The sequence below is a fragment of the Poecile atricapillus genome, chromosome 4 (genome assembly GCF_030490865.1).
Source record: "Poecile atricapillus isolate bPoeAtr1 chromosome 4, bPoeAtr1.hap1, whole genome shotgun sequence".
NCBI classification, from domain to species: domain Eukaryota; kingdom Metazoa; phylum Chordata; class Aves; order Passeriformes; family Paridae; genus Poecile; species Poecile atricapillus.
Genome location: NC_081252.1, coordinates 14,301,015 through 14,320,287, shown reverse-complemented (window position 1 = coordinate 14,320,287; position 19,273 = coordinate 14,301,015). Strand labels below are relative to the sequence as shown.

Here is a 19,273-nt window from a genome sequence, read left to right as displayed (position 1 = left end):
CATTTACTGTAGTTACCATTTGATGTGAAACTCAAGCAGAGTGGCCCAAACTTATGCAGAAATATCTGAGCTTTGTATTGCATCCTCTTCCCTGAACAGCTTTTAAAAAGGAGTCAGGGGAAAATTGACCCATGTGAGTCTCTGTAATGAGCTGTCACAGGACTGAGGGTGGAACAGTGAAATTCTGGCTGCTCAGTCCTCTGCTGTAACCATCTTAATTTTTCATGTTAACAGTGAGAGGAATAATACACTGACTCTTCTTGTTACTTATAATTCAGCAGACACTGCAGTAGGATGAGTATTGCTAATTACGATGAATTAATATTAGGCTAATTGTGTATAAACAGGCAAGCCAAAAGATTGGAAAAGTAAAAACTATCTTTCAGACAGACAAAGGAAAAAGAATTTAGCAAAAGTAAAAATCCCAGACATTTTCTCATATTCCATTCAATTTCTCAAGTACGTTTATTAAATTCTTTTGCTTCCAACCTCTCCAGAAAACCAAGTTTCCCCTGACTGAATTCACTAACAAAACTGAATATATGTTTCTGTCTCTAAGAGCTAGATATATTCCTGCCTGAAACATCTGTCAGGCTTGTCATGCCTAAATTGAGGACACTGAATAATGACTTAATTTGATGAAGAGTAATAATACAATTAATTTATGATCCTGAATATTCTGTAATTGCCTAAGCTTTTTGCACACACAGCTTCAGAGCAGAAAGGCCTTTTTTTGCTATAGAGTATGTCTGAAATTTCATGGAAAAGGACTAATGTTTATTCTTATTCATGTATTTTCATAATATTTTGAGCCCTTTGATTTTAGGTGCCCACTCTGTTTCTGTTACAAAAGCAAGAAATTCAGCATAAATTATACCTATCCAGGAATACAGTACCTTCCTAGATGCTTCTAACCACACATTCTTGTGCTCCTTCAGCATTACTTTCGAAAGCAACTGTCCTGTCACATACTGAGTGACAGGGAATGACAAAGGCATAGGAGGAAAACATGCCTGATATCTTCAAATCATGTGGAACTATCTTGCAAATTAAAGTGGGAGCACATAAGAACAGTGACTGGATGCTTCAGAGGTGGCAATTCATAATTTATACTGGAAATATGTAAATGACAACAATTTTGATAATCCAAATATCACTTTTCTTTAAATAGTCTGATATTTTTCTTTAAATAAAGACTATTTTTCTTTAAATAGTCTGATATGATAGTCTGGTGAATGGTCTGTTAGGCGGATAAGAAGGTGGTTGGACAGTCATATCCAGAGGGTTGTGGTCAACGGTTCAGAGTCCCAGTGGACACTGTTAACAAGTGGCATCGCTCAGGTCTGTATTGGACAGGTTTTATTTAATTTCTTATTTAATGACATAGGCAGAGGGATTAAGTGCAACCTCAGCACACTTGTAGGTGACACACCTGAAGGATTGGATGTCCACCGGGACCTGGACAACCTCAGGAAGTGGGCCCATGGGAATCTTATGAGGTTTAACAAGACCAAGTGCTGGTGCTGCACCTGGGTCAGAGCAACCCCCAGTGTCAATCCAGGCTGGGGATGAGCAGATAGAGAACAGCCGTGCCCAGGAGGACTTGGGAGTGCTGGTGGAGGAGAAGCTGGGCATGCCCTGTCCACTAGGTATGCACATTGGCATGAAAAACTAGTTCCAGAGTAGTCCTCTTATATATGCTTCACTAGAAAAATAGATTCCTGCAGTTCATAGGTGAAAGAGCAATGTTTTGAAAGAGATTTTCAATATGTATGAATCCAATCAGAATAACGGTAGTTTCATGCTATACTTTAAGGACCATGTAAATGTTTTGTTATTAGGCTGCAATATAGACTGATCTATGATTTAAAAAACATGAGGGGTGAGGTATGGCTTCACTAGTTCATAATCTGTGCTGTATTTTGCACCACCTAAACAATAAAGTCTCCAAGATGGTTTGCATTTAATTCTGGAGTGTCCAGAGTTTACCTTGTGAACACAGTAAAACCTATGCAGATGGGCTCTGTGCAAAGACTGTCTTGGCTTGGGGTAAAGGACTTGAGATTGGAGGTTCTTGGGTTACTTTATTTAAAGGTCTTGTTCTGCAATCCGAGGCTAGCATGCTTAGAAGGGGGAGAGAGTTATGCTCTCTCCTTCCAGCACTTTCCTTCTGTGTTTTGCTTGTTTGATTTGGAAACTGTAGACTTCATGCCAGGTGAGTGGAAAAGGAGTTGGAGGTGCATTTTGTTGTGTTATAAAGGAGAAAGCACAGCTGTAGAAGAAACTGGAGGTAGATCCTGAAAGAGGATGTGAGAACCCTGAAACATGCCTGTGGTCTCCCCTGTCAAGGAATTGCACACCTTATCAGCTGGTCTTCCATACATATGCTGGAACTTATCAAAATATACTCTTTCATTTTCTTTTTGTAAATCCCTGGCATTATGGAGTAGAATTTAAACTTTTTTTTCTTCTTGTGTAAAGATTTATTTTGCCTTTAATGAATTCAAACAGATGCAGAGAGAACAAACCAGGCTGATTTTGTAAGGTTAACACAGCAAAAACCCTGAATTCATTATGAAGATGACAATGATGCCAAAATATTAGGCCTACAAAAAAGAGGGAATTTCATGAGGTGAATATATGTCTAGTATTCAACATTGGTCTGAGGTTCACATATTCAGTCCCCTTCTCTAAGGACTGTAAAACTCCAAGGGATGAAGTAATTAAAACTCAAATACAAATTCTAAAACAACAGATGACTGAACTTCTATATCTATCTTTCTAAGTGATGGCCAGTTTCATGACAGTAACTTCTGATTTTGTAGTATAATGCCACCTCCTCCCTAACCACCTCCCCTCCCCTCCCCTCCCCGCACCCCTTCTCCCTGCCCCCCCGTTTTATTTGATGTAAATTATCTTAACTCTCTTAACTGTACTGGAGAGGGAATAATTTTATCTGAATGAGAGCCAGTGGATAGTGACAATGCTCTTGGGACCATCTGAAAAGGATGCTTACAGAGAAGAGGAGGAGGGGTTACAGAGAAGAGGAGGAGCCTTGATCAATGTGGTTATCTTTAAACTGTTAAAGATTTTTTAATAATTAAAATGGTTGTATACTTGATACAGTTTTCCAGGTATGCATTTGAAAGACTTTTTTGTCTCCCTACCAGTATTTTCCTTTCCGTTTGGTCTAATATGTTCTATCACCTGGATAAAGTAAATTATTTTTTATAGATTTATTGTCCTCTTGTCTCTGTACCTTATCTGCTATATAATGTTCTTCCTTACTGACAGTCTAAAAGAGTGATTGGCATTGTGTTCTATTTAGATGACAAAAATATAGCAGAATATCCATACCAGTTAAAATAAAAGAATGAGGATAATAAATTTTCAGAATTTTTGGCCACTTCACTTACATGAGGGCATTGAAATAAGCAACCCACCATCTATCCAAGAAGTCTGAAAAACCATAATGTATCCTAGGGAGCTTAAGACAAATAAAGCTTAATGGCAAGGACTGTTGATTTTTATAGGTAGAAATTTTATTTAACTGGAATTTTTTCCAGCTTATTTAGTGGCACTCATTATCTGGTCTTTATCAGTCTTATTACTTACTTCTTACCATGTTAAAGAAGTGTTCACTTTCATCTTACTGGTATCTCATAAATGCAGTAATTTAATTCTCAGTTCTCTGTCAGTGGTTGACGACTGCCTTATTCTCCATCACTATGAAGTTAATAAATCAAACTGCAGATTAACAAGAATATAAAAAAGTCTTCTGTAGCTTATTTCCTTTCTATATCCCAGGCTTATTTTTCAGAAGCTCCTTTGTAACATGTACATGCTCTTGTGTAGCATATGAAAACCAGCTTATTTGAAAAGTGACCTAAGATAAACTTTATACATTTAGTTAAAACAATTTCCAATTGTTCTGTACTATAGTATATAGTTGTTGATATGTACCCTTTTTTTTTTTATGTAAAGATATTTTCCCATGATATGAACACTGGAATCAAACACCTCTAGTTTGCACTTCTATTTTTGTAGCATATTTACTCATACCACATTGTAAAGACTTATTTCTGGAAAATGCCTGCCATTGAAAGGTTGCACTAAAATCATTCATTGATTTATTGTAATAAAATTGGAATAAATTGCTTTAAATTTTAAGTTGGAGTAGACACCTGCATGCTACAGTGGTAAATCCCTGTCTGGCAAGTGCTGGCTCTGTGAGGCTCCTGATTGCTCCTTGACTGCTTGGACTTCTAGGGCCCTGGTTGTCCTATCTTGCTTTGGACTCCTTACCAAGAAGCTTTTGGGATGCCCATTTTGGTTATAAATGGAGTAGAAATCAGGTGTTGCTGCATGGAAATCTCATGGAAATCTCATGGAAATCTCATGGAAATCCCTCCTCGCAGTTCTGCACAAACTCATGGAAACACAGAATGGGTGGTGTTGGAAAGGACCTTAAAGGTAATTCTGTATCAACCCCCCTGATAGTTGATGGTGTCAGGGACAACCCCCTGATGGTGTCAGGGACACCATCTACTAGATTGGAATGCTCACAGCCCCATCCAGTCTGGCCTTTAACACTTCCTGGTATGGGGCACCAACAACTTCTCCAGGCAAATTTGAGCTATAGAGATATTAACTGAGAGTATGATCATTGAAGAGATACAGGCAGAAGAGAGCAATTTTTTTGCTGTTGGACTTAAATGGAAGGGCATATGTGTGCAGGAATATTCAAAAGCTATTTCAGACAGCAGCAGCTTCAGAGGAGCAGACTCAAGACCTGTTAGTCAGAGGCAAGGTGTTGTGGAAGGACATTCAGTGATGGAAAAGGAAGTGGAAGGATAACTTGAATCTTTTAAAAATAGCCAAAGTCCCAAGCACTGGCTTACATTATCAGCCTACAAAACTAGGTTTAAAGAAATAATGTTGTTTCTGAGTTTCAAAAATACAGAGTCAAAATTCATGTCTAATTCTATAACTTAAAAACATTGAGGTTTTTTTTCCTAGCTCAATTTAAGAAAGAAAAGAAAGAACCCTTCTGGCTATAGCCTTGTATGCCAACCATCAGCCAAGGACTAGAGCTTTACAGCTGACTTATAAACCCCTGAGAGATGAGTTTTCTAATGGAAATACTGACAGCCCCTTGACTAGCAACACTAGCAGGCACTGCTGTAATAAATAAGACCGAGAGACACGTGATACAGGGCCCAGAAGGTAATTAATGGCTGGAGTGAAATAAAATACAGACACAACATCCCTCAGAGAGCATGACACAATGGAAAAAACTTGTAATAAAACACAAAGAATGCCTGTTTAGTAAAGAGCTGTGTGAAACTGCTTGTAAAATAAATCATGAGCTAGTGCTAGAGACAGCTGAGCTCTGTGCATGTTTCTTTTTAAATAGGAGGACTAACAAATGCCCCTTCACTGTAAAAAGCCATTTCTGGCAATGCAGAATTGCAGTTAAAATGAGAAGCAATGAAATGCTAAGTGCACCTATGCAAACAAGATCTTAACACACTTTTCAGTAGAAATATGGCAAAGGGAAGTTAGAACTGTACTTACCACCTCATTTTTTTAATCAATAACTTTTGGGCTAGCTCTCATTCTGATTTAGGCCCAACTGTCTTCTCATTTGGAATACTGGACTTCATCCTTGTCACATGTTATGTGTCAAAGCAGGCATCAAAATAGTTCTTATTCCTTAAATTCTAAGCTGAAAAAAAAAAATCACCACTACAAAAATGTCCCCAAACCCAGACTCTGTCTCGTTTCTTGCTGTGCTTCCGCTGATTTATGAGACTGTAACTATGATACTTGAAGACAAGCTATTGTTTTCAGATTCCATACTAGGATGCCTGATCATAGCTTATTATTACTAATTTTTTAACAATAAGCTCCTATCTTATTATTTTTAGTGTATCCTATATTCACATTTCCAAGGCAGAAAAGTAAATTGCTCCAGATTCCTATCCAATTGAGCTAGACACCACAACAAATGCATTCCCAACACTAACAGTTCCCGCAATGCAAGGAAGGTTTCAGACTTAGGGTGATGCAGGCACTTGCCATGTCACTGCTACTTTAATCTTTATCAAACAGTGTTGGCAAGCCCCAATTCAACATTCCTCGAATTCAGACTAAAAATACTTAACTAATGATAAATTTCAGCTTCTGTGATTTCTGTCACTAATTAACATGTAAGAATACCAAAGCCTGCTATTTAAAACTGGTGGCCGAAATTGAAATATGGCAGCACTACAATGCTGATTTTGTGATATTTGATATGTGAATTGTGTAAAAAACACAATCAAAAGTATCTTATCTTGGTTTGAAAAGACAGATGTCTGCTAAGGAAAGCAGAAACCTCGCTTGAAATGGAAAAATGTAAACCCACCCCCCCTAATTATTATAATCTTGAAACCAAGGGGCTCTCAGGCAAAGATATGGGAAATAGCAATAACAGTTCTTTACTAGGAAAATTAAAATAAAAATGCAGTAGTACAAAAATAACCACAAACCACTGACTCAGAGTCAGAATGCAACAAGACAATCTGTTGGGCAGGGTGTTGGTAGCAGTCCAATTAAATGGTGGCTGGAGTCCTCCTGGAGTGACAGATGTGGTTCTGTTGAAGCAATGATCCTGTAGAAGGGTGTAGTTTTCCTCTGAAAGTCTAGTTGTGGTGTAGATGGGTCCTGTTTTCCTCTGGAAATCCAGTAGAGAAAGGCTGATTGTGGTGGTCAAAATCTCAGATTTTTATCAGGTAGGAATGCTTGGCTCCTCCCCCTGGGTGGAGCATCTCACAATGGAATAATGTAATTTTATCAGTCATCCAGTGAGACTCAATGGCCCATTATTAACAGAAGATCTCCCTCTGGAGAGAGGATGGGTTGTGGAAGAGTAAAGAACACTGCCCCACTTGTTTTTAACAGCTGGTAATAGATTACATACTTTTGGTTACATCTTGCATTCTAACCCAAGAGGCATCCAAACACAGTTTTGTAATTTTCTGTTTCTGCTTTGTTTTATTTTATGTATCCTTAGGGAGAAAAAAATCAGAAATTGCTTTCTAGGTTCTTATGCTGCAAGTCTTCTGTAGTGGCGCATCTCAATGCTTTTATTTCTTGACTGAAGAGCAGTGACCGATTTAGTGCAAGCTCTGTACAACAGGGAAATACCATACACATCATCTTTGTGACATACTATTGGAGACTAAAACACTTTCCATACATCATCTATGCTACAAAAGTTGCTGAAGAAGTTTGTTTTATGATTTCAAGCAGTCTTCTAGTTAATTTTGCCAGAGTTTCAGCTTCCTATAGTTCTCAGGAATGATAGGAAGTACTTAAACTCAGTATTGTATTCTTTTCATAATAAGGCTTTACTAATCACACTTTAATAATTATTCTGAGCATGAAACATAGCTAATCAGAATAATAGCTTTGTATAAAGTTTAGGATCAACTTAAAAAAACCCCACCCAAACCGTTTAGAAATCTAAAAAAATTTGTGCTATTTGAAGCATAAAATGCAGGAAGTAAACTAGAAAGACCTTCACCTACCCTTGGCAGAAAGTCTGGAGGCTCCATTAAATGAGCTCTTGTAAATTGCAGAGGGTGATTTTAATTACTTGTTCTCTACCTTTTACTTTGCTTTGACTCTGACACGTGGGTGGTTGGAACAAATGTTTTCTCAGCTGCTACAGTCACGTGATGCTTGTGCTGGACATTTACTAAATGTGTAAATCCCAGCTGAAGTGAAGTATGGGCCTTGACTCTTTCTTATTCTGTGTAAATAATCTTGGACATTCCATTCCAGAGCTGGATTATGGATTGTGAAGTACTTTTCAGAGCTGAGTGGAACCATACTAAAGTCCTTCCAATATGGACCACCCTCTTTCTAAAAGCCTAATTTCTCTTGTATTTGAGCAAAAATAATTTGAAAATCATTACTTTAATTTTTTTTAATTGCCTATTTGCATAGGCAGAAATAATTTATGCTTTCTGCTTGTACTGTCTAAGTGTAGTAATGCATCTGAATAGCTTGGGCCATGATGAGCTCCAGGCAAATCATATTTAGAGTTTATTATCAGACCCTCTGGAATTTCTCAAGGTTGCTGAGACATAAGCTATTCTAAAAATAAGAAAGAAGAGCTTGAAAAGCAAGAAAACAGGACCACAAGAGCCAGATAACAGAGGGTGGTTGAACACCTGGACCGTAACCAATCCTGTGCCCCAAGAGGTGCATGCAGAGTGCATGGACAGGATAGGAGCACCAATGAAAAGATGCGTGATTGCGTGAACGGTAGTTAGAGAATGCATAAATAAGTGTGTAATGTCTTCTGCAAAATCATATTGGTTCATTAGTCAGAGATCCTGAGCTCCTGCATGTTGGTGACCCCGATGTGACAAACAGTGCCATGATATGAAGTAGACTCCCAGGCCCTTTGAACTTGGAGAGGGGTCCTGCGGAGTGAAAAGGCAGGAGGCCTGGTTGGAGACTGACATGGTGGGACTGTTTTGGTGGGAGGTGGAGGACGACTCCACTCGGAGTGTGGGAAGGGAGACTTCCTGGGAGACGACCTCTGGAAAACAGATATAGATGCTGCAGTGGTACACCAGAACAGGTGAGAGGCCAGGATTGGAGTATGGGGAAGGATTTGTCAAAAGAAGAGCAGGCAATGTTAAACATACTCCAACGTATACTCTCTAAGAGAAAAAATAAATATGACCCAGAAGTCTTAAAAAAACTGTTAAAATGGGGTCAGGAGAGAGGATTTTTTGCCACCCCCAGGAGTGTTTTCGATATCCTTGAGTGGGAAAGGCTGGGAGTAATCCTCTGGGATGGCATGAGTGATGGATTAAAGTAAACTAAGGGATTTAGCATGTTGTGGAAGTCAATCCTTGCAGTGCTAAAGCAGTTAAGAGCAAAGAGAGAAAAGCACTGGGGTTACCCACGAACGGTCCTGTGGTATCCACTAGAGTTAACAATAGCAGCAGGGGGGCAAGTCTCTCCCCTCCTTCTCCACGGGCATACAAGTGAAGAGTATGGCTATTCAAATGTAAAAAGTTTCTGCTGGTTTGAGGAACACTTAATTACGTTTATTATAAATTTAAAAAGTTGTTAAGTAATTCTGCTACATTAACTAAGCAAGAGTTCAGAGACTTTCTCGTTTGGATGCAGTGACCCTATCACTATGACAATTTTAATCAATTGTCAATTGGATCAATTTTAAAGTGGGCTTGGAGAATCATTTCCAGAGGTGGTTGTCCAATCCTTCACTGATTTTGTCGTCTGTTTGCAGACTATGAGACGCTGGTGCAGTATTTTAGTGGTTAATAGTAATTCTCTATCACATGTTATTAATAATGTTTATTATCTGACTGATTTCTGACTGCTGTGGGTTTTTTGTTTATTATGTGTATAGTTTAATTTTGATATTTTTCATGTGTATGATAAAAGAGGTGCATCTCATTTTTAAACAAAAAAAAGAAAAAAATGAAAAAAAGGGAAAAAGGAATTGATGCCCTAAGAACAATCAATTAATGCAATATGTACATTAGGAATTTAGATCACAATTCATTTTTGAATAATTAAATATTTACATCAAAAATTTAGAAAATATTATAAAATCTGAATTCCCTATTAAGTGTACCACAGCTAACCCTGAATGATTCAATAACTTGGAAAGGAGATATGCCTATGTTTTGTTGGCAGGTTCAAGGCATGTTGGAAACCAAAATTTGCAGCCTTAGAGAAAGCTTGGATTGATGTAGTGATAAAGGTACACAGACATTGGTAGAGACATAAACTTATGTCTCTATAGTTATAAGCAAGAATATGTCTTAAGTAGGTAAGAAATTACATTAGGTAAAATAGTTTGAATTTTGAATTGTAATAGTATGATTTATAGAGTAAGTCAGTGTCATGGGGTGGCTTTACCTTTAAGATAGCTTTGGGAGCTAAGGAAGTTGAAGCTGCTGGTGGCTGATGGGAGTCTTTTCTCCTGACCAATTATCAGTCATTTCTAAGAATTGACAGCAGTTTTGACCATTAACAAGTGAGATCAATTTGTGAACATCACCTTAAGATGTAAAGCCAGGGTTCTGTTGCTCTCTTTGGTTTCCAGCTTCTGGAAAGGTAACAAGGCTCTGTCTTGGCCTCCTCCCCCACCGTCCAGGCCGGACAAGGCCGCAGAGGGTGGGGGGGAGGGGGGCGGGGACAGAAGCAGAGCCGGCCAGCCTGGTTTAGTTTGTGGTTTCTGCTGCTGGACTGAAACCTGACACCATGAACATCTGCAGCTTTTCCAAGACTTTAATTTTTTTACTACCTAGATAAAACGTACAGATTGCTCCTTTTTCCCAGAGAGACAGAGAGAGAGAATCAACATGAAGAAGACATCAAAGAATCATCAAAGACATTGAAGAGTTAAGTTTTAGATGGAGAAGAGAGAATAAGGAGATGCTTTAATAAGCTGAAATATTTTTCTGTTAAAGCTATGGAGATAGACAATAGTGTTCTGAAAAAAAAATCCTTTAATTCATGACAGAGTATATTGGGAGGAGTGGAGTGTTCAAAGTTTGGATTTTGAGTAAAAAGTAGAGTAATTGTGATACAGTGAGGTGCTGGAACAGAGTGAAGTGAAGATTTGAGGCTTTGGGGGCAATGAGAAAACTGTTTTCCAGCGAAGCTCACAGAGACAGATGAAGAAGACTTTTGCCTTTGAATAACTCATCCTTAAAAAATGACATCCCTAGACTCATTGACCCATACACACCTCAGAGTGATGTGAAATGGGAGGAGTGAACTGATGACAGATTTCCGGGCAGCTGTCATCAGAGAAATAGAAAACTATAGCAGAAATAGTTTTCTTGTGAGGAACTCCATAGATTAGTAGAAGAAGACTTCTGTTTCTCTACAAAGACTGATGAAAAGACTCTAGCAGGAATTGGGACTGTTTTAAACACCAAAGTTCCAAAGTTTTTTGTCTCTATGTTGTCACGTGAATGAGGGAATGGTGGGTAGTGGGGGATAAAAGGGTTTTCTGGAGGTTGATTCTGGTGTTCTTATTCTTGTAGTTCTGTTAATAAACTTTCTTTATTCCTTTTAAGTTTTAAGCCTGTTTTGCTCTTGTTCTAATCCATATCTCACAGCAAAAAATGAGTAATTTTTTAGTTACTGCTTTAAAACCACAACAGTCTCATTGCTTGATTTATAGAGAGACTGCAGATGAGTATTAATTAAACATATATTGCTGATTTAAACTAGATTGGTTATCTAAATCATTATTGTGCATACAAAGAGCCAGGAATTAAATTTAATGCCCTTGACACTTCAAAATATCACTGAGAGAACCCAGATGTACAGGAACAGTGGCTTTTTATCATCATTATTTACGGACTTTTACATCCAATGTCATTTGTATTTGTATTAGATTTACATGGCAATTAGGAAACTTTATCAATAGCAGTTCAGGTTCCACAGTTTTTTCATTGGAAATGAGAATGAATTTGAATAATTTTTATTTCATAATGACACAGTAGAATCATAAGGTTAATTGTTCGTGCTGGGATTTTTTAATACAAAAAACAGTGCTTTAAGCATAGCATTGGAACTTTGCGTGTTTTGTTTAGCCCGATGAAAACTGGAATATGATTTTTCATACATTCTGATCACAGGAAATATTTATAAATAAAGAATGTATAAACAGAAAAGGCTAACAGACATGGCTAGTGATAGAAAAATCAGGTAATAGCACTGTGGAAAAAATATTCTTACCCATTTTTGTCACCCACATTGCAGTATCTGTGTCTTTCAGTGAATTTCTCTGAAGGTTATCAAGGTTTGACTGAAGAATTTGAAGTGTAAGAAATCTATTAAAACAACAATTTTCCCTTTCCTCACAAAACATTTAAATTCAGGTTCAGAAAGGCTCACTGGTCCAAAAGGCCTTTTGACATCCTCAGTGAAGCATCACGTATTCAACTCCTGTGGGAGGGGAAAAAATAGCAGTTTTATTCTTATTGTTTAAAGAACAATCCAACTCTCTTATAGCTGCCTTGCACCAGGAAACTAATGACTGTCTTCCTTTGCAAGAATAAAGGCAAAACTGGCAGAATTGCTTCCACTGGCTAATGTACTGACACCCAAATTTATGAGAGGCACAGATTAAAGAGTGCTCCCTTTGAAGTTATGTGTAGGGGAAGAATTTACAGATCAAATATTTCACTCCTCTATCAATCAGTAGGCAATTAAGTCACGTGGGTAGGCTGATGTGTGACCTGAAATTGGATTTGTGCCTTTTTTAACCTCTACAGCATTTTTTAAAACAGCAATAGAAGCATTGAAATCCACTTGAGACATTTTTCCTAATGGTCATATCTAGATTTGCAATTTATATGCTATATGATTGGAAGCGATATATACAAGCAGTAAACTGAAAGGAGAAAATGATAGGCTTCTAATCCTGGGTACTAATACCTTAAAAGGAAAGGAAATTCACTCTGGAGACTAGCTCATCCATTGTTCCAGTAAAATAGTCAGTTTGGTTATAAACATCATGGTGGACTATGGATTGATTTTAACAGAGAAATTCTGTGAATAGTTCAAATGTTGATATTTTAAAAATAAAAATTTATCTTTAGCATTCTAAACCTGAGATGGGAGTATTAAATATCATGTGGAATAAAACACAAAAATTGCATTTCTATTTTGGTATTATTCATGTAAATAGAGTTCAGTATTAAAGCAATTTTCAACCATCACTATACAAAACTAAAGACTTTTACACATATATGACACTTTTACATAAAATTTCTACTAGGACAAAAAAAGAAATTCCTGAAGAACAACTTCCTTTATGGTTACTCAATGAATTGAACAAACCTTCAAAGAAAAATAAATATACAAAAGGAGAAGGGGAAAATATTAATGTCACCAAAACAGTTGTAACTCACAGAAGAGTTGTAAAGATTATCAGCAATGTACCAGTGTAGGTAATGTTCATGAGAAGAAATGCTGAAGTACTGAAATAATAAAAGATTTGTTGTGGTTTTAAAGCAGCAACTAAAAAATCACTAGAAAACTTTCTTATTTCTTGCTCTGAGATATGGATTAGAACAAGAGCAAAACAGGCTTAAACTTAAAAGGAATAAAGGAAGTTTATTAACAAAACTACAAGAATAACATAACCAGAATAAAACCTCCAGAAAACCCTTTTTTCCCCCACTACCCAACTATTCCCTGGTACACGTGACAACATAGAGACAAAAAACTGATGAGTCTAATTATTCAAAATTTCCTTGCCATCTCTGTTCAAATAAAACAACTGACAAACCTCTATACAAAGACCCAGTACAGCCTTTTTTTTTATCTTGAGTGTATGTTGTAAGGAGTTAAAGTAGTTTGTTTGCAAGAACGTTGTTTTTCAATTCACTTTAATTAGATCTTTAACTTCTGTTTTTCTTCTTTTCACTGGCTGCATTCACCAAAATTTATACAATTTATTCCAACTGAAAGTTTGTTTTTTCTTAGTGATTCTTTTATTCTGCTGTATTAGCCTGATCATATTTGATCCATGGCATGAATCACTGTGCCACATTTTTCTTGTGGCCTGAGGCTCTGATTACATATAGTTAGAAGTGAGAACCACCTGTATGGCATGAGAAATTTTGTATTTGAGTCTAAAGACCTTTGCAAAGGTTTCTTGAAAAGTAGTTCAGATTTTGCTCTTATATTGTTCCTTGGCAGAAAGATGGTTTTAATCCATTTTGCCATATTCTCACCTAGAACAAGGCAGTCTTTCAGTCTAATCTTGATTTTTTTCTTTTATTTCTTTCAGTTTCTCTGCTACTGTTAGGAGTACCTCCACTGCACGTCTTTAGACCCCCAAGGTTTATTCTGGTAAGTTGACTTCAGTTAATTTACTTCCAGCCTCAGTGGTACACATGAGTTACACATTGCTACTACATGTCTACTGAGAGTTATGCAGGATATTGATGGGGATCTCATGATGTTTGCTGATACTATCTAATTCTTGGGTCAGCCAGGGTAAAACACTTGGTATGTTGGATTAAAGCAAAAGAAATCCTTCAGATGGGAAACTGAAGTTCTTTTTAAAGGTGTAGTTCATGGTTGTTCACTGATTTTTAGGGCATTGTTTAATTGCACCCTCACATTGGACAAGTTTTGAGAGCACTGAGGCTGAGAGGAGGAAAACACATTGGGTGTCAGAGTGCAGCATTTATATGCTCTTGTCTATGATCCATTTTCCACATTTACACTACCACTGGGATGCCTTAATGGATTTCCAAGGAACTGATGCCTTCTTTTTGAATAGGAAGACCTGCCAAGATGACTACATCTGCACCTTACTTCACTTGACGTCGTCGAAAAACCTGGGGTTATTTTCTACTGGATAATGTCTGCCAAGAGATCTTGTGTTATTCATAACAAGGTCAAGTAGAATCTCTCTATAGCAAGGTATAGAGGTATTTTAAGTGTCTTGTCTTAAACCTTTCAGTGTAGGTATCCATAGGGATGGTATGACAGCAGGGACAAGGGTCTTCTAGATAACTGTTCAGTATAGCTTGCTGTTATAAATGGGCAGTTTCGTGAACATTCTCATTCCACTTTAAAGGTTAATGTCTTTATGTTAATTATGGTATGTATAGGATGTTAGGAAAATGTGAGCCCTTCTACACCCAATTGTGTTGGACTGTACCCAAAGAAAACATTCTGATCAACAAGAAATTAAGGACAGCGTTCTATGAGTTCTGCTCTGATTAGTTTGCCTGCTTAGAGACAGAATTGGGTGGGAGGAGAGAGGGGCTGGAAGTATCTTGGCCTTGACTTCTGGAGAAAATTGCAGGTTTTGCAAATGGCCACCTCTTTTGGGATCCTACTCTCCAGTCCTTAGGAAGTTATTTTTTTTTCAAAAGATATAGAAGGAAAACTGGGAGACAAGAAAAGGGCAGAGATGAGGTTAATATTCAGGAGATGATTTTTCCCCATAAAACTTTCTTCTGCTTTAAGAGTACCAAAATCAAATTAATCTACCAAGCTGTTTCCTAGGTTTAATATCACCTTGGAAACTAAATTCCCTCAGGAAGTTAATGATGGTTAGGCAGATGACAAATCTGCAGTTTGGATACTGGTTTGTTCTGTGTCCTTTTTCAAAACATACAAAGTTTGGAAGTAATTGGACCCAGACTATAAAAAAATATGGGATTCTGTGGGTAATATAAACCAAAGCGACACTGAGGATTTTTCAGAGACCTAGGCATGTCGACTTAAGCCCTATGAAAGCAGCACTAACATTCTTGGACTTTATTAATTTCCCAGTGCACAAAAAAATCCCCTCAAAGAACAAGCAAAACAACCAACCAAAAAAAAACCAACCCCCCTAAAAAAACAAGCCTTAATAAAAACACCAAAACTCCCCTGCTTCTTTTCCCCCTTGTTCCTTTCTTTCAGTTGACATTACTAGAGAATAAATAGTCATGCATTATGCAGAACAGTTATTCTATGGGAAATGTTCACAGTCATCTAAATTAATGGAATAAGTATGTAATCTTCTAACTGCTAGACTCAGAGGATTTTCAAACACAGATACAGTAACAACAGCTGGTTTCTTTAAGAATTCTAAATAAATTCATTTTAAAAAAAATTAAATATGCCTAGATGTGGCATATTTTGACTGAGTTGCAAAGAAAGAATCCACATTGCTTCTGCTCTTGCTGTAACATACTGCTCTTCATGCTTTCCCCAGAGTATTGAAAGAATGCTGCAGATGTTCTCATTTAAACATTCTGTCCTGTTAAGTAGATGAGAGAGAAGTCTCTGTGCAAAGTCTCAACCACTTTTCAGAATGAAGGTTATGAAATATTTTCTTTACCCATCAGGTTTTTCATGTGAGTATTGCACTTTTATAAAGAGTACAAGTTTTCACTTTTTGGAAAATGTGAGGAAGCAGTATGTGCAAACAAATTATCAAATTTAAATTCAATTCAAGATTTCTATTGAGTTTCAGTATTTGTAGTTGATCTTGTATTAGTGTTCATTAGTTAAATAGTGTAAAATAGGGAAGTGATATCTAAGGATTTATTTACAGCATAATTAATACTTATAAGTTGTTTATTTACACATTGAAGTTAATACTGATTAATGAATGAAAACTGGGCATATTGACAGTGATACCTGAACGAAACTCTAGATGCAGTTTCATATTTAATATAGGAACATCTGCAATTTAACAGTATTCAAAGAATCACAGACTCACAGAATCACAGAATGAATTAGATTGGAAAAGACCTTTGAGATCATCAAGTCCAACCTATGACCTAACATCAACTAAACCATAGCACTGAGTGCCACATTCATTCTTTTTTTAAACACATCTAAGGATGGTTCCTCTACCACCTCCCTGGGCAGCCCATTCCAATGCCCAGTCACTCCTTCTGATAAGAATTTTTTCCTGATGTCTAGCCTAAATTTCCCATGGCACAGCTGAAGACTGTGTCTTGGTCTGTCAGCGATTGCCTGGGAGGAGACACCAATCCCCACCTGACTACAGCCACCTTTCAGGAAGTTGTAGAGAGTGATGAGGTCACCTCTGAGTCTCCTTTTTTCCTGGCTCAACACCCCCAGTTCTCTCAGTCATTCCTCATAGGGCTTGTGGTCCAGGCCCTTCACCAGCCTTGTTGCCTCCTCTGGACATGTTCAAGAATCTCAATGTCCTTCCAAAATTGAGGGGCCCAGAACTGGACACAGAACTCAAGTTGTGGGCTCACCAGTGCCAAGTACAGGGAAATAATGACTTCCCTGGTCCTGCTGGCCACTATTCTTGATACAGGCCAGGATGCTGTTGACATTCTTGGCCACCAGGGCACACTGCTGGCTCATGTTCAGTCAGCAGCCAACAAGCACCCCTGCATCTGTTTGTGCCTGAGCACTGTTCAGCCACTCTGTCCCCAGCTGGTAGTGCTGCAGGGGGTTGTTGTGGCCAAAGTGCAGGCCCCAGCACTTGGATTTGTTAAACTTCATGTTGTTGTGATGCCTTAAGTTTTAGCTTTCATATTTTCCAGATTCTGTACTGAATTAGTATATAGCTGAACTTCATATAAAGTGTTAGCAAATTTAGTTAGACAAAACAATCCTTTTCCAGACAGAGAACCAAGGACACTGTTGCAGCTTTGGACCCAAAAAGTATAAACACCAGCAAACTGAGGAGAGCAAACTGGGAGGATGTGACTTCATAACCTGAAGCTGTAATTGGACAATTAACCCCAATATGTAAATGGACCAAAATTTATAAAAGTGAAAACGTGTGACCCCTCATCCATCTTGGGTGGACGCTAGGCTCTTGTACTGCCCAAGGTGTATACTTTGAAGGTCTTTTATACCTATTTTTTCCTTTAACCTTTCCTTTCCTGTCTAGCCTCTATTCTAGGTATCCTCTTCAAGGCAGCAGTTGGACTCAGCCCATCTATCCAGCCTGTCCAGGTCCCTCTGAAGAGCCCTTCTATCCTGCAACAGATCAACACATGCACCCATCTTGGTGTAATCTGAAGATCTGCTGATGGTGGGCTCAATCCCCTCATCTAGATCACCAGTGAAGGTATTAAACAGGACTAGGCCCTGCACAGGTCCCTGAGGAACACCACTGGTGACTGGCTGCCAGCTGGATGCAGCACCATTCACCACCACTCTCTGGGCCCAGCCATCCAGCCAGTTCTTAACCCAGCAAAGAATGCTCCTGTCCAAGCAGGACTGGGCTGCCAGCTTTTCCAGGAGTGTGCTGTGGGAGACAGTGTCAAAGGCCTTGCTAAAGTCCAAATAGAAAACATCCACAGCCTTTCTCACATCCACCAGGTGGTGGATATCATCTGGTCATAAAAGGAAATCAGGTTGGCCAGGCAGTACCTGCCCCTCCTAAATCCATGCTGGCTGGGTCTGATCTCTTGGCCATTCTTTAGGTTTGCAGTTTAATTGCACTCAGGATGATCTGTTCCATAATCTTGCTGAGCACTGAGGTCAGACTGACAGGCCTGTAGTTTCCTGGATCCTTCTCCTGGCCATTCTTTTGGATGGGTATCACATTGGCCAGCTTCCAGTCATCTGGGACCTCCCCAGTGACCCAGGACTGATGGTAAATGATGGAGAGCAGCTTGGTGAGCTCTTCTGCCAGTTCCCTCATCACCTTCAGTTGGATCCCATCTAGTCCCACAGAGTTGTGAGCATCTAAGGGGCTCAGCAGGTTTCTGACTGGTTCCTCCTGGATAACAGAGGGGCTGTTCTGCTCCCTGAGCCCATCTACAAGCCCAGGAGGACAGTTGTCCTGAGGACAACCTTTCTTTCTGCTGAAAATTAAAGCAAAGAAGATGTTAAGTACCTCTGTCTTTTCCTCATCTTTAATCACTAAATTCCCTCCCATACCTAACAGAAAATGGAGGTTGTCCTTGCCCTTCCTTTTGTCTTTAATGTATTTATAAAGTATTTTTTATTGTCCTTCACAGAAGTGGCCAGATTGAGTTCTAACTGGGCTTTTGCATCTCTGATTTTTTTTCCTATGTGACCTAGAAACTCCCTTAAGCATCTCCTGAAATACCTGAGCCTCTGTCCAAAGGTGATACACGCTTTTTTTATTTTCCTTCTAAAGCTCCTTGCCCATCCAGGCCAGTCATTCTCCTTGTTGGCTCATCTTTTGGCATATAAGAGACAGTCTGTTCCTGTCTCTTCAAGATTTCTGTTTTGAAATATGCCCATATTCCTGGACTCCTTTTTTTAAGGGCTGCTCCTCAAGAACTCTCCAAATAAATCCCTTGAATAGGCCAAAGCCTGCCCTCTGGAAGTTTTATTGGTGCCCCTCCTTGTTTCACCAAATATTGAAAACTATAATTTCATAATCACTGTGCCCCAGACAGCCTCCAACCACCACATCTCCCACCAACCCTTCTTCATTTGCCAGCAGCAGGTCTAGTGGAGTCCTGGTAGGCTCACTCACCAGCTATGACAAGAAGTTGTCCTCCATACACTCTAAGAATTTCCTGGAATGCCTCTTCTCTGCTGTGTTGAGTTCCCAGCAGATGTCTGGCAGGCTAAAGTCACCTACCAGAGCAAGGGCCAGTGATCTTGGAACATCCTCCAGCTGCTTGTAGAATAAGTCATCCAACTCTTCAAACTGGTTGGCTGGTCTATAACAGACTCCCACCAGCATGTCAGCCTTGTTTCTTGTTCCTCCTGATTCTTATCCATAGGCACT

General features: G+C 38.6%; 1 pseudogene; it reads right to left on the bottom strand.

Annotated features, from left to right (window-relative positions):
- Window positions 1-8,374: 8,374 nt before the first annotated feature.
- LOC131578710 (uncharacterized) lies at window positions 8,375-19,228 on the bottom strand (annotated as a pseudogene).
- Between the last annotated feature and the right edge of the window lie 45 nt (window positions 19,229-19,273).